The sequence below is a fragment of the Phocoena sinus genome, chromosome 11 (genome assembly GCF_008692025.1).
Source record: "Phocoena sinus isolate mPhoSin1 chromosome 11, mPhoSin1.pri, whole genome shotgun sequence".
In the NCBI taxonomy this organism is placed as follows: domain Eukaryota; kingdom Metazoa; phylum Chordata; class Mammalia; order Artiodactyla; family Phocoenidae; genus Phocoena; species Phocoena sinus.
Genome location: NC_045773.1, coordinates 81,763,884 through 81,779,347, shown reverse-complemented (window position 1 = coordinate 81,779,347; position 15,464 = coordinate 81,763,884). Strand labels below are relative to the sequence as shown.

General features: G+C 43.0%; 5 non-coding genes and 1 pseudogene across 5 annotated transcripts; 3 read left to right on the top strand and 3 right to left on the bottom strand.

Annotated features, from left to right (window-relative positions):
• LOC116762187 overlaps positions 1-15,464 on the bottom strand; it is a 382,117-nt pseudogene that overhangs the window by 225,559 nt on the left and 141,094 nt on the right.
• Positions 1,956-2,029, top strand: TRNAT-AGU. The gene has a single exon. It is a non-coding gene; the product is annotated as a tRNA-Thr (tRNA).
• On the top strand, positions 3,768-3,839 carry TRNAA-UGC. Its single transcript has one exon. It is a non-coding gene; the product is annotated as a tRNA-Ala (tRNA).
• Positions 7,807-7,878, top strand: TRNAA-CGC. The gene has a single exon. It is a non-coding gene; the product is annotated as a tRNA-Ala (tRNA).
• Positions 11,417-11,488, bottom strand: TRNAA-AGC. The gene has a single exon. It is a non-coding gene; the product is annotated as a tRNA-Ala (tRNA).
• Positions 15,354-15,426, bottom strand: TRNAR-CCG. Its single transcript has one exon. It is a non-coding gene; the product is annotated as a tRNA-Arg (tRNA).

Sequence of the window (15,464 nt, the reverse complement as noted above, 5' to 3'; positions counted from 1 at the left end):
GCCATGGCTCGCGGGCCCAGCCGCTCCGCGTCATGTGGGGTCCTCCCGGACCGGGGCACGAACCTGTGTCCCCTGCATTGGCAGGCGGACTCTCAACCACTGCGCCACCAGGGAAGCCCCCAAAATTTTATAATTCTCTCTTTTTTAAAACTGTCTCATTACTATTGTTTCTAAGCCAAGCCTGATTATTTTAAAAAGTTACTATGGTAAATCCCTCAACCTCTGTTGCCTACCTTTCTCCAAGAACCCAGGAATCATTCTGCCCACCCCTCTCCCTCCCTAACCACTACTTCCAGATGAAGTTTGTCACCAGATTGTCTTACTTCCACTCACTTAACTTTCTAGACCAATGGTGGTTCTCCAACCTGGCTGGCCATCTGTAAAATATGAAGAAGATTTTAAATTATAAAGATTCCTGCCTTATTTTTAATTCATTTAGGAGTTGTGTGGTGGGCACAGGAATCCATACTTTCATCAAGTTCTCAAGCCATTCCCCAGGTCTGGGTACTACTGACATTCGTCTACAACATTTATATACCTTTTTCTCTCTACCTTGGAAGGTTGCTTGTGGTTGACTTTGCTATTTATCATAACATTAATATATTAAAATTTTTATTTAATATATTAAGTGTACATTAAGAAATATTGATATATTTTCATATATATTTCCAGTGACATCCCCAGAGCCAGCTGAGTTTCTGTCTTGTTAATGGGCAGAGAGGGGACCTGACCTGTGGTACAGAGGAACTGGCGAGTTAGTTACGTTATTTCTGTCCTCAGGAAGATAGGACCTCACACCGGTAAGAGAGGTCGGAATGAAACTTCAAAGTAAGACAGAAGATGAAATGATTTAGGATTACCTTAAAATTTAAAAAAAGAATCTTAAATTCGTATCTGGGTTGACTGACAGGTCAAAATTTGGCTAAAGGCAATAGCGTCTACTTTGAGCTTTACTGGTTTTAAGGTTTGGGGAATTGTTCAGTTGCATGAAGGGTGTGACAAAAAGTTAATTTGCTTTTCATTTTCAGGTCATGTCCCCAAGCTATGTATCATCCCCCTCCTGTTGTCTTCTTTTGGTAGAAGACTGCTTAACACAGTCGCAGTGTTTGATGGGACGGTCTATTCTGAAGTTTTCAGAACCAGGTCTTTAGGATCCCGCCGCAGGGTTCCCGATCACCTGCTGGGCCAAGAGATTTGCGAGCAGGGACTGTCTTGCCTTGTCTCGTCTTCATTTAGCTCCTGGCGGTTTTGTGTCCTCTCTCCAACTGGACCTTTATTTCCTGAGGCAACTTTATTTTCCTCTTCGAAGTTTCTGCCCAGCTTTGTCAGCCGCGGTTCTGTCAGACAGGAGCAGTGGAAGGGCAGGGATACCGGTGTAAAGATGTGGGAAAGGCCTGGTAGCGCAGGGCCTTTTCCAGAGAAGGAGAAACCAACCCAGATGCCAGCGGCGAAGCGTGGGGACTCTCAGACGCCAGCACAGAGAGGTTGAAGTAACCTGACCGCAGGTGGATGAGGTAGATTTTGAGGGCTTTATGGTTTCGCTAGTTTCGTCTCCTGGAGAAAATGGTTCACTCGGAATATTGATTTCCTTGCAGTTTACCAAAGTCAGTGTCCCAGTGCTTTCTGAGGAAATCTACGCATAGTCTCTGCCTTTCTATCTTGCTTGAACTTTTCTGCCTGAGTTTCCCTGAGGCAGTATCGAGGCTCCACGCCAAATACAGTGAGGTCATGCAGAGCGAAAGGAAAAAAGATGAATAACGCTTGGGTCAAAGCTGTTATTCATTGGTTGGGTGGCTCTGACCCCAGTCAAAAGCCAAGAGTATGAAAGTCCACGAAAAGATGTCTTATTATTAAAAAGAGATGAATATATAGTTCCCGTCTCAGGTCCTATTCTGAAATACATCAATACAAATGCATTCTCTGGCAGAAGAAAACCCTAACAAACTTACAGCGTGGGCTCCGTGGCTTAGTTGGTTAAAGCGCCTGTCTAGTAAACAGGAGATCCTGGGTTCGAATCCCAGCGGGGCCTCTCTAGGTGTAACTTGTCTGTGTCTCCGAGTGCGTCTTTTGCTCTCTTAAAATTCGACTTTGGCGGGGTTTCTCCTACCAGCAGCCTACCAGCCACCCATTAATAGGTAGTTTCCAAAGGCTTTGGAAACAAAATGGAACTGATTTTGTTACATCCGCACAACGCAGGACTATATTAAGAAAGCAAAGAGCAGGACTGCTTTTAGTGTACTGCCTGTTTTCTTAATGTTTCCTTTTGGAAATACAAACCACGTCTTCCCTTGGGATTTTCCTTGCAATGTTATCTCAGATATCCCAATCCTAGTTTCATGTAAAGAATTAAGAACAACGAATTGAAATTCAGAGAGGGACTGTAGACTCTGGGCGTGGATTTTAATACGAAACTCGCCAGTGCTCGAGATTATAATTCAATGATAGGTGTGTGGGAAGACTGAGAGTGGGTGTGGAGGTAAGATGTAATTAGCCCAAGAAATTTGTGAAAGCATAGAATGTCGATTTAATGTTGGTCAGGGCCGGCTGCATAATGTACGGGACCAGGGCAAAAAGAAAATATAGGGTCCCTTACCCAAAAAACAGGGAAAGATGCCGGTAAAGATAATAAAACATAAATTTAGCTTTTTTTCTTCCTTGCTCTCTCGACGTGTTATGGTATTTCTTAATTTGCCATTTGATGTCATTATTATTAAGGGAAAATAGCATCGTAAATTATAAGAACGAATTTTACTATTCATTAAAGATGAATCAAAATTCAAAACTCACAGGCCATTGCAGTCGCACGCATACGGGAGAAGCAAGGAATGCCGGACATTTCCTTCGCTCATGTGACATCAATTACAAGACCTCAATTTAAAGATTAGAGTTTCAAGTACTAGGTCGCGGGAGTTGCTAAGATAGTCCCTCCTACCGGCTGTAGGCTGAAACCACTCAGACTTGCCGAAACCAGAGATTGAACCAGGGACCTTTGGATCTTCAGTCTAATACTCTCTCAGCTGAGCTATTTCAGGTCCTTAAGAATAAACTTCTCTGACACATTTTTCAAAACTGAGATTGTTTTCAACCTGTTTTTAGAATGTTTCAGACTCTGCAAGTGTTGCTGTCTAATTGTCCAATATATTTACCCACTCCCAAAAGTTTGGAATGTTTTCCATGTATGGTGCTTGCATCCAATTCCTGGCAATGTGGGATGGTAGGTGGAGAGAGAAGAGAAGTAATAGGGATTCATTAGAAAGCCTCTCTGCTACTCCGACACAGCTCAGAAAATTACAGAAAAAAAATTTAATTTCTTAGAGTCCCTTATTTTTTCTTCTTTTTGTTCGTTTTTGCATAATCTTCAAAGATGCTGAGAAACAGATTAATTTTTGTGAACGTGGGATCAGTTTTTTGTTTCCTGTGATGATTTCGAGTGATGATAAAAGGTGATAATTTCCTTTCTTTTATGCTCTTCCATCTACTCTGTCTTTTGGCCCAGGTGAGAAGGTCTTGGAGAGGACTGACCCGGCTGAGAAGAAACCACGAGCAGGAAAGGTAAAAATTTGGGTTTAGAATTTACTATTCTTTTTTTTTTTTTTAGAATTTACTATTCTTGAACATAGACATCCACCTAAAAAATCTAATTTAAAAACTGTAGAAATAGTGGAGTTAACAGAATAAATTTTCTGACAAAAGAAAATAGCTTTGCCAAGGAATACGGAAAATGGGCATATTTCCTAATATATCAAAAAAAGAGTTCACTACTACTTGGGGGTGTAGCTCAGTGGTAGAGCGCATGCTTTGCATGTATGAGGCCCTGGGTTCAATCCCCAGCACCTCCACGAGCACTTTGTTTTCTGCTCCCCAATATATTTTATATTTTTACATTCCTTCAGTCCCGCGGAATCTGCTCTCCTACTTTTCCACCTTTCGTCACTTTTTTCCCCCTGCTCACACGGAAAGTAAACATGATTGCTGGGACAGCAGAAGGAATAAACAAGAGAAGGAAAAAAAAAAAGAACAGGCTTATTCCACATTCGCGAATGTCCCCAATTTAACCAGCTTTTTCACCTGAACTACCATTTTACCATACTACTTAAGAGAAGGAAGATCCAAAGTAAGACGGGAAAAAAGAAAAAGAAAGAAACCTGTGTGCAATTTCTTTGGCCAGAATAACTAATCCTAAAGACAGTAGCCACGTGAAAAATTGGGGTGCTGTGAGCAGGATTCCAACCGTCCCCGGAAAAACACTTTGAACTGCAAACCAAATGCCTTAGACACACTACTATTCATGAACTTTTATCACATACCTGGAATAGAACACATGAATTCGAACAAGGACCTCTGTTTCTCCAGTAAGAGCCCAGAAAAAGACAAAATAAAGAAAGCCCCACCACCAACCTGCTTTAATTTTGGAGACAAAGTGATGTTCATCCCCTGCCCTAGAGAACACTTGACTTTCAGATAAATTCAAGTAATGGAGAGGCCTTGGCTTCTAAAAAGTCAGCCATCTCTTTGTTCCCTTCCCATCCTTTCCACTGAATTCTCAAAACGTTGAGAAGCAGATGCTCAGCAGCAAGTGGGTGCGGTGGAGGCAGGAGACGTTCCTTTTCAATAAACCAGACCCCGTGGACAGTATTTCTGCTCAAAGGTTGTCCTTTGGGGACTGGCAGAATTGATGCTGTTTCCTTTTACAGACAGCTTAAGAGATCTGCAATTTCTGCAGAGATAATCACTTTACGTGGAAGCTGATGGCAGAAAACGGGACTTTTATTGGTCTTCTAAGGAAACTTTAGGACCATAACAATAACCAGTATAAATCAAAGAAGAATGAGATCAGCCTAGGAGCAATCTCATTTCTTTGTTTTTCACAAGCCCTAACAATAACATCCTTATCTATTTGTCTTTTTTTTTTGGCCGTGCCACGCAGCATTTTAATCCTGCAACGAGGGACTGAACCCGTGACTCCTGCAGCGGAAGCACCGAGTCTTAACCACTGGGCCGCCAGGGAAGTCCCGTTACCTACACGTCTGAATGCATAACTTTAAGTTCTCACTCTACCTACTCTTCGGAGGCTTTCTACTCCTAGCCACATACGTGTCCAAACTTGAGGTTCAGAGATGTCCACAGAATTCCAGATTCAGGTTATAATGTGTGTAGGTAGACATCCTCAAGAGGTCATCTTGTAGGCATTTAAAATATGTCATACCAAAACCCAAACTCAACGTTACCCCTTTATTACCCCGTCTTATGCTCCCGACGCAAAAATATATCAACAAACCAATAACAACAACAAACAGAATTCCCACCACTTCCCCTGTTTTTATTAGCTTTGTGAAAGGCATCACTGTCTGCATAATCCAATCTACCTGTAAGTCTTCCTAAGTACTAAGTATTGGACTCCAGTAAGAGTCCAAATCCTGTGTTATTCTACCATGTTACATCAAATTTCTCCCTTGCCTTTCATCATTCAATTCACTGTTTTATTTGTCTAGCGGACCCTTGAAAGCACCTCCGAAGTTGTCTTTCAGTCTAGATTAAGACAGAGCAAAACATCACTGGATTGTATACATTTATGACTTTCTCATTCTATTGCTGCCCTGGATTTGCCCCCAAGGTCCTGCTTTTCAGAAGCTAGTCGAAGCCAATGGCAGGATGTGAGAAGTGAAGGAACACCCTAACATGCTCTAAAGACCTTCCTAGAAGAAAGCCAAGTTCCATCTGGCTTCCAAATAAAAGTTGGAAACAATGTAGGGGAAAAGGAAAAATGACTCCTCAGTAAGAGGCAGGGCAATCATCAGTTATAGATTTACTGAAGTATAGGGTTTATCTGGTTGTGTAGCTCACTGGTAGAGCATAAGCTGAGCATGCAGGAGAATCCAGGTAATCTTGGACTGCGTTACTGCTTTTCCCTTTCCTCACGAATACTATATTTCAAGAACACATCCAAATTTCCCCACCAAAAAAAATTCTTTAGTCATTTTTTTTTCCCCTGCTCACATCCAAAGTAAATCCATTACCCAAAAGATTGCTTTTAAGCTGATCTATTTCAACTCTATGACTCTGGCATCTACCAACCTAACTGCATCACCACAAGTAACATAAGAAGAAATAAGAGAGTGAGCCCATGCTCCCTTTTGTTCCATATCACAGTTCACCCAGGAAAAGGAAAGAAAAAGATACAAAGGAAAGGAAAAGAGGCTCATAGTCAACTTTTGTTAATGGATTCCTTTGTGTTCTCGGCTCTGCCTATGTCAATTAAAAGACTGAAGACTGAGGAACAGAAAACCTACCCACTGATTTTCTCTCCTCGCTCCCTTCCCACATCCATTGTTGCTAGTAGTTGAAACTAATTACCAAATGTGGCAGGATATCAGACACCAACTTTCTCAAAGTGAGGGAAAAAGGAAACAACATCTCTCAAGGATTGCTGTGCTTTCCAAACTTGAAAGTGGAGAAAATTATTAGTGCTGATGACAGTAGAGATTTGGTCAACATAGCTTAGTTGGAAGAGCTCTAAAAGGCTGGACTAAAATCAGGATTCCCTCCCCATGATTTGAAAAGCCCACAGTTTGTGTCAAAACAAATTCTCCTTCCTGTAACGTGTCACCCTAATACAAAAGCTTCTGAATTCACTTTCTCAAGAAAAGGGCTTAGAGGGCTAAGGCAAGAAGAATTGGAATTGCGTGCCTCCAGTCGTCCCTGCCTTCACCAATAAACACTTATGTCCAGTATTTTCAAGCCATTAAATGAAAAGCTTCCTGGATTACTTCCATCAATATCATATGAAGATCATGATAAAGAAGTATAGTTTAGGGCTTTGGACTCATGGAGGTCATTGGCCTTACACAAAGCTGAAAGCATCCCAGCGAGAAAAGAGCTATTACCTCTGCTCTTTCCCACGCGGCCAGTACTATCAGCTTTGAGTTACCCAGGACCTCCTCGAATTTTCATGTTCTGAAGAATTGCAGGTTTTCCCACTGTGATAATGGGTTCCTTCAGGGAAAGCAGTTTGACAGTTGCTAGGTTCCCCAATGTTGTTTCGCTGCCCTGTGTTTGTCCTTTCATTCCCCCAGTCTAGAAAAATGTCACTTTTTTCTTTTTCTTTTCTTTTTCTTTTTTTTTTTTCTTTTGCTGTGCTGCGTGGCTTGCAGGATCCTAACTCCCCCACCAAGGACTGAAACTGCGCCCTCGGCAGCGAAAGCGTGAAGTCCTAACCACTGGACCACCAAGGGAATTCCCATGACAGCTTTTTTTAAGTTGATAGAACTTTAGATTTTTTTTAGTTGATAGAACTAAAGATTTTTTCCCCCCTGAAATCCTTTGTAGACATAACCCTCAAGAGGTGGGGGGATGTGGAACCAGAACTGAAGACAATCTCAGAATATGTGGTGATGCGTGAGCAAACAATGAGTGTCAGCTGGATAAAGGATGTTTGTTGGCCGTCATCCGACCCAACCTGGTGCGGGATTCAATTTGGCTGCCTCTGGGCTGAAAAGCACTTCATCTGAGCCAGTACTGCTGGAGATTTGTGTTGGAAATCCGTGACTTTTCCAGGCGAAAGAAAGTAATTTTCACATAGTTTCTTCTGAGTGGACCTTGCAGCAGGCTAACAGAAGTAGGAAAGTCCTAGAATCAGAGACTGTGTCAGTCGGACTGTAACCTGAGTGAAGGCGCTAGACAATATCCAGTTTAGTAATTTCACAAATGGTGGGATTTAACCCAGTGGATTTTCTCCATTAGAAAATAAAGCCAATCTCAAAATAAAAGTAGTATTTTATAAATGATCCCCAAGGAGCTTCTGCAACAGGGGGTGTAGCTCAGTGGTAGAGCGCGTGCTTCGCATGCACGAGGTCCTGGGTTCAACCCCCGGCTCCTCCATCTAAGTTTTTTCCTCATCCTCCCCTTTCATTTTTGTCATACATTTTGCCATGTTTCCTCTGCTCCCATTTAAAACAATACGTAGTCCAATGGATTCCCTTCGATATTATACCATTTCTACTCCACAGACACTGGAGCAGGGAATCCAAGATAAGCAACGGAGGTGCAGGGCACAGACCCCAAGTATTTTTTGGTGAGTGAGTGGGTGGACGTTGGCCCAAGGTAAGGTGACATTTACCAAAGCCTTTGCCACGTGAACGTTTAAAACATGATTTGGAAGACTGAAGAACTAGCTCATGCTCGCTGGAATAGCTTAGATGAGCAAGTGACCAACGGATTTTAAAGGTTAGATCCTAGGTTTGGGCAGCACAGTCATTTGTATTCCATGTTAAATCAACTTCCACAGGAAATTTACACAAAATATATACTAGAAGACACCCACTAACTCCCCACCATCCCCTCAACCAAAACACCTAGCTGAAGTAAATTTCAGAAACCCTGCAAACAGCGGATTTAGATCCCTTACCTTCTACATTTCCTCGCTGAACTTCACTTTTCTGTTCTTAAATCATTAAATGAATTAACAACACCTCATGTAACACCACACTGATGTCCCAGAGGAAGATGTGGCCAAAGGTGTTTGGGTGGAAATAAGAATAGATATATAATTTGCTTGTATTTAACAAAACAAGCAAACAAACAGAAAAAACAAACAGAAACAACTCGTTTAAGAATCAGTACAAACTACAGAATATCATTGCTCTGTACTTTGTTCTCTGTGCAAGTCGAGTGTTGGGTGAATGCACGAAAACTGTTCCATTTTTCTTTACCAAAACCTTTGCATGATAACTTTTGTATTTGAAAAGGATGTTTTAAAACGTGAAGTCAAAATTTTTTAAATGACATCTATTTTCCCTCATTTGGAGAAACTAAAATCATGTTTCTCCTAGGTCCTTCAAGATCAAGAGAAAGCAGGGATCAGTCACAAGCTCAGCTTCCTCTGGGACTCAAACCCTGGACAGATGCTCAAACCAGCCAAGCCACTAAGCTCCCTTCCTACCAGGGCCATCTCTGGGCTGTCTCCATCCAAGTATGTTGTTGTCAAGCTGCTGTCTAAACCATTTCAGAGCAAAGATTAAGTGAATGAGTTTTCCTTCTCTTTGACTCTCATTCTCTAGACTTCTAACATGGGAGAGTAGACAAAGCAGTGAAAAACAGCTTAGACCACCTTTTTCCATTTTGCTAAACACGGATTCTCAGGACATTACTCCTTTTGCTCTTTACAGCCTCACTGTATTTAGCATGGAGCCCTCCTTCTGCCTTAGGGAATCTCTCAGGCAGCTGTCAAAAGCCATGAGACATCAGAAGTCCCCGTAAAGAACAGTACCCTGGCCACTGTAACCCATGAGGGAATACATATTTTGGATCCATTTTTCCAGGAGAAGGGAGTATCTAAACCCTAGGGCTGTGAATCCTCAGCCATGGCCATGCATAGCCCATGTTAACTCAAGTGGCTTCAGGCTGGAACTCTGAATTCCTTCTCCCGGTGGCCTCCACCAGAAGGCAGATCCCACGTCATCACATGGGGGGGGGGGGCCTGCACCTCTAATGCTTCTGGCTGTCAACCCCAGCTGGAAATGCTAGAACAAGGGTGCAAAGGAGTAGAACCTGAAAAGTTCCCTGGGGAATTTAGATCCAGCTGGAAAGAGAAAACAGGTCACTCTAGCAAACTCTTGAGCCCAGCGAAACTCCAAACTCTGGAGCCCTGCACCTCAGTGGCTTTGTCTTGGGGACTGTGCAGTTCTGTTTCTGAGATCCACAATGACGCTTAAGGGAGACACTTCGGAGGCTAAGCAAGAACGGCGAAGCAAATTAAACTTTTATAAGAACCTTCCCACTCCAACCCGATGCTCTTGGACAAATACTCAAACCTTAGCCATCACAGAGATGCAAGGAATAGACACTTTCCTCCTGTTGCCAAAATCTGTGGTGACCAAAGGTGAGTTTTAGGAGTAATCCTAAATCATTGTGTCTTCTCTTTTACTTTTTCTCACGAGTGGGAAATCTGTATTTTCCTGAATATCGGAATCAATTACGTATATATCAACTCTTCCATTCCTCCTCTGCTCCTCCCCTTCAAAAAAAAAAAAAGCCCGAATGAGGCTTAGTTGGCTCTGGAAAGTCGCTGAAGTGGTCGCTCAGAGGCGAAACGACTTTTAAAAGTAACTTGGTGAATAATATAGGCAGCCTGAAGCGACTCACCAACACAGAGATAAAAGGTTTTAGACTAGAATGCAATGTTCCCGAAGCTGGGAAACCGTCGGATAACTTTGTAAATATACGTATGCCCATTTCTACCTTGTAGCTCCTGAGTGCACTCAGAATCACGGGATGGGGGGGTGCTGTGGAGATCTATAGGATGGAAATGCCTCCCCAGATGATTTTGTTGATCATCCAGGTTTGAGAACTGTTAATCAAGAAAGTGGAGCTGCGGGAACTGAAGTGAGCTGCTTGGAAACAACTAGCCTGGAGGAGGTGGTGAAACAGAATGAAAGGAGAGACGGGAAGGGAAAGTGAAGGAGAAGGTGAAGCAGAAGGTGATGAAGAAAGTGGATGGGGGTGGGGTGGGGTAGGAGGTGGCAGGTGGCTGCGGTTGGGGAGGAGGAACTAAAAGAGGAAAGGGCGAAAGAAGGCTTGGGACTAGGTCCTTACGATAACCACTATTTGGTTGGCCCGGGAGGTAATTTGCGCCCGCGTTGCCTCTGTCTCCTCTGCTCCCTCTAGGGATGCAGGAAACCAGAAGGTTATCTTCCTCCTAAGGAAAGCGGGCTTAAAAGCGTTTGTGCCACAGGAAGGAGCAACCTTTTTTGCCCGAGTCTGGCTTTGAGAGAGACTAGCTGCCCTTTCCAACACTGGAAATAACTTTTTCAACTACGGATTTTGGAAGCCTCTGAGTTTCGTGAGAAGCGTCTTTCCCACGGACAGTATCTTAAACACTCCTTCACCGAGAAAAACCTGGGAACACAGCGCTCCATGGTTGGTGATTGGACCGACCTTTTGCTGCCCAACCAAGGTTCGGTGTGTGGTGAAAGCGCAGGGGCGAGTGGGGGAAGGAAAAGGAGAAGGAAAATTTCCTCTGGAGCCCGCAGCCTGTCCATTGACACAAACCAGCTGAGAGGAAGACGGGGTGGGAGGTGGGAGGAGTAATCTAAAAGAATTTTCCCAAAGGCCCCCTTCCCCCTTTTCTCTTTCAGTCTGTCTTTTTCTTCCCTGCTTCTTAATAATAATGAAAAAAATGCAGCAAAGGAGAATGGACCCTACGTGGCATACTCGGTGCTCCGCCTTCAGGAGACTGATTCTGAGCGAGCAGTTTCTGTACTTAACTTGGTTCCTGGCTTTATTGTACTGAAGTAGTCAGGTTGGGAGATCCAAGGAATGTCAAGGCCCATAGTCACATGATTAACCGAAGGATACAAAAGTTAAGGTCTACACAAAGAAAACCGAGAAGGACCTCAGCTGTGAGGGAGTTGAGGACAAATGGAGGTGCCGGGGATTGAACCCAGGGCCTCGTGCATGCTAAGCACACGCTCTACCACTGAGCTACACCCCCCCCACTGTAAGTTCACTTATCTATTGTACAATGTTATTTATTTATCACTGTATGATGATGTTGGCAAGCCAAAGTCCATTATGTTCAGTTCCTCTGTTTCTGAAACCTCTGGACTGACTCCTGTCTCACAGCTAGGGCAGGAAAAAGAGAAATGCATTCTGGACCAAAAAACCCTTAGGTCTTCCCACAATCCTCCTCCCCAGCACGAACTTTTAGTCAACTGCCTCTTGTGTCAGTTCTAGTCCACCACGAGGGAGAGTCCCAGAACTGAATCTTCTGTTATGTCTTTAGATTCTCCCTTCTTTAGAAAGTGCTCCTCTGCCCACGAAGCTGCCAAAAATGCAAAACGTAGTGCTGGGGATACAAAGGCGCGCTCCGTGAGTGCAGCCGAGGGAATGTAGGTCCAGGTGTGAAGTTAAGACAAGAGGTGAATCAGTTCACAATACTTGACCGAAACGAAGAGCGACAAGTATGTGTCTCAGGCAGTCTTGCGTGCTCTTGCAAACCACTGCATTCGGCATCTGGACTCGGGACGTGACAGCGGCTTTGTTACGGCGACGCTTTCGCTCTGGTTTTGCAGACAACACAAGAGTGGCGGCAGACAGAGGTAAGAGTAGAAATGTGGGCGCTCCTGTTGTTACAGCATCACATTATTTGCGCAAGGAGGAGAGCGCAAGGGAAGCTGCGCGCAACCTGCGAAACCAATTCGCTGTCTGTAAACCTTCCCTATGCCTGGACAAGTCTGAAAATTTCATCAGTACCCAGGGCGCAGAACGTCGACACCTCCCAACTTTAGGCAAACATTGGTGCGACTGTTAAGCTAGGTAAGATTTTTGGATAAAATCCTAAACCTTCTGTCAGGAGAGGGAATGGGGAGGAGAGGACAGGTACCGACCGGGATGGGTTATACTATCACCATGCTAGAAAGACGAGAGGCTGGGAAGTGGAATAAGCAGAAGAGGTGTTGGAGAAGGGAGAGTGGCCTGGTTCTCGGAAGGGAAAAGGATGAAGCCAATGAAGGGGAAGAAAAGAGGCAGCAGAGGAAGAAGATAGAAGAGGACTAGTTTGGAGATGGGTCTCAATGGAGAGGCTCGGAGGTAGAAAGTGACCAATCCCGGCATTTCTGCTACACTTTCTGCAGGCCCTCGGGAAGAGAAGAAGGCTCCTTCCTAAGGTAAGTGATTTGAAAGCGTGTGTCCCACAAAAAGATACGTCCCGTTTTGCCCAAGATTTTGTGACTCTGAGAGTGCCTTGCTCCACTTTCTGTCACGGCAAACACAGGCTGAGCATTTTCAAGGGCGCGCCTGTGGTTGCATATCTCTGGAGCAGTAGACCCCGGTATTAGAGATTTTAGAAAGTCGACGTTATACGTATCCGGATGCAGCATTGAGTTTAGAAACAAATTCCAAACGCAGTTTTGTGTTTGGTCATTTCAACTGCCATCAACTAGTTTTTAGCATGTTTGGCTTGAAAATACAAGGGAAAGAGTGGAAGGAAAAGATTAAGCAGTGACTAAACGTTTTTGGTTTGAATAGATTCTTACTGAAACCTTCGTACTCTTCGGTAGCCCAATTGGACCTGCATCAGGCCCTTAGTCTGAGGACCCAGGATTCACGACCTGGTTCTGGTGTAGACTCTTTCACTTTCCGCATAATTTCATGTATACATACATACACAAAAGCCTACTGAAGCCAGCTTTCGTTTGGAGCACGTTACTAATCACATGCTTATTCTTTTGTTTTAGCCTCTGTTGAATGTTATTTAAAATCATCATAGAAATCAGACAGTGGCATAGGTCCTATAAATCACCCTCCTGTTGAATGTGGGCGCTAACCGGTACAAGAGCCCTGTTAGAAATGCATTCACTCTGCAGCAAAACCTTTGCTCTAAATCCTTTTAAATGCTCTCTTCTCTTGTGTATCTAAAAGAGAGATCATTTTATTTTATAAAAAGAGTTGAACTTTAGAACAGTTGTAGATATAGAGAAAAATGGAGAGGACATTACAGAGAGTTCCCCTATACCCTGCACTCGGTTTCCCATATTGTTAACAGCTTACAGTAGGATGATACATTTGCCAAGTTAATGAACTCAAATTGATACATTTTTAAAAATGGAATCTACAATCTATTCAGATTTCCTTAGTTTTGCCTAATATGCTTTTTCTGTTCCAGAATATTGGACCAGAGATACAAGAGAGGATCTGGTTTAATGATTTTTACATTGGTGAAATTTATCTCAGTGGACTTTCCCTTGCCAACTTTTAGGTTTCTCAAAACCATCCAAAAATGGCACTGATATGTTATGAAGAATTTCTAGGGCAAGGTGATTTTTAGTGTTAAGCAGGTGCCTTCCACATACAAGGTCTTGAGTAAAACCCCTGTAATTCCATGTGTGTTCTTTACTCTGTAACCCAATCCTTCTTGCACCTTTTCATTCATTTTCTCATGATTTCCCCGCTCATACGAAAAGAAAACCAATGCTTCAGTGCATTGCCTTTACAGCTGTTCCAGTTCTATTCCATAGACCTTGGTTCCACATAGGGTGGTTGTTTTGGTAAAAGGAAGATGGGATGGGAGAGGAAAAGTTGTGGGGGGGGGGGGAGTCCATCCTAAATCTCCACCAAAAAAAAAAAAAAAAGAGGCCTAGGGTATTCCCTGGCGGTCCAGTGGTTAGGACTCTGCACTTTCACTGCTAAGGATGCAGGGTCAATCCCTGCAATCCACACTATGAAGCCAAAAAAGAAAAAAAAAAAAAAAAACAGTTAAGAAAAAGAGGCCTAACCCAACATTAAGAGGAAGATCACCTTCAGTACAGGGAAAAAAGATGGAAAAAAGAGGGAAAATAAAGAACCTGACAGACATTTTTGTTGAGTCTCATAATTTTTGAGTCATGAAAAAGACAGTAGACGGAGGAACAGAGATGCTTCCCACTGAAATTCCGTACCCCTCTTCCTCAATTACTTTCAGCAATGTTTTGTTGTTTTCAGTGTACAAGTCTTTCACCTCTTTGGTTAAATTTTTCCTAGGTATTTTATTTTTTCAGATGCTATTGTAAATGGAATTGCTTTTTAAATTTCCTTTCCAGATTGTTCATTGCTAGTGTAGGGAAAAACAACTTATTTTGTGTGTTAATCTTATGTCTTGCAGTTTAGCTGAATGTGCCTGTGCTCCTGGACTTTACTTTGTTGGAAGGTTTTTGATTACTGATTCAATCTCTACCTGTTGCAAGTTTGTTCAGATTTGCTAAGTAGGAAGCTATGCTGAATGTAGAAGGAGGATCCCTCTGCCAGGTGAATTTCTTAAATATTGGTGCCCTGTATTTATAACGAAGGCAAATAGAAAGGTTAGAGAATAATCCACTTATTAGCTTTGAATAAATTCTCAGGATAAGTTGAATTCCTGAGCTGGATAGTTCAGTTGACAAGCATCAGACTCTCACTATGAGGGTCCAGACTGCAAGTGCATGTTCAGGGTTTAGTATCTCCCCTAGCCCTCCAAGCACATATTCTTAACTCTTAGATAGAAACTCTTTGAAACCCAGCTTTCTCCAGAGAAATGTTTGCAGTCAACTTTTCTTCCCCTTCCTATCCTTTTCTTGGCCACTGTCTACCAGTTCTAGAGAAGGATTCTGAGCCAGAAAATCCAGGGTCATTATGGTATCAATAACTATACATGCATTAGTATTTCACTACTGGGTATTATCTGGTGATTAGATGCCAATGACAAAACGCAAGGTATTGGTAATTAGTGGGCATACTAATTTTGGTTTTTTAAGACTCTTGCCTCATTTCAGGTTTTCTTCTCAAGGTCAGCCCTTAGAAAGTCAAATGAAAAGGATTCCGTTTCTTGCCTAGCAATAAGCAAGCGACCACGAAGGGACTCAAACCCTCAATTTTCTGATCCGGAATCAGATGCCTTATCCATTAGGCCACGTAGCCAGTTGGCGATTACCTGTTTTCAAACCTGAAAGCTGAAA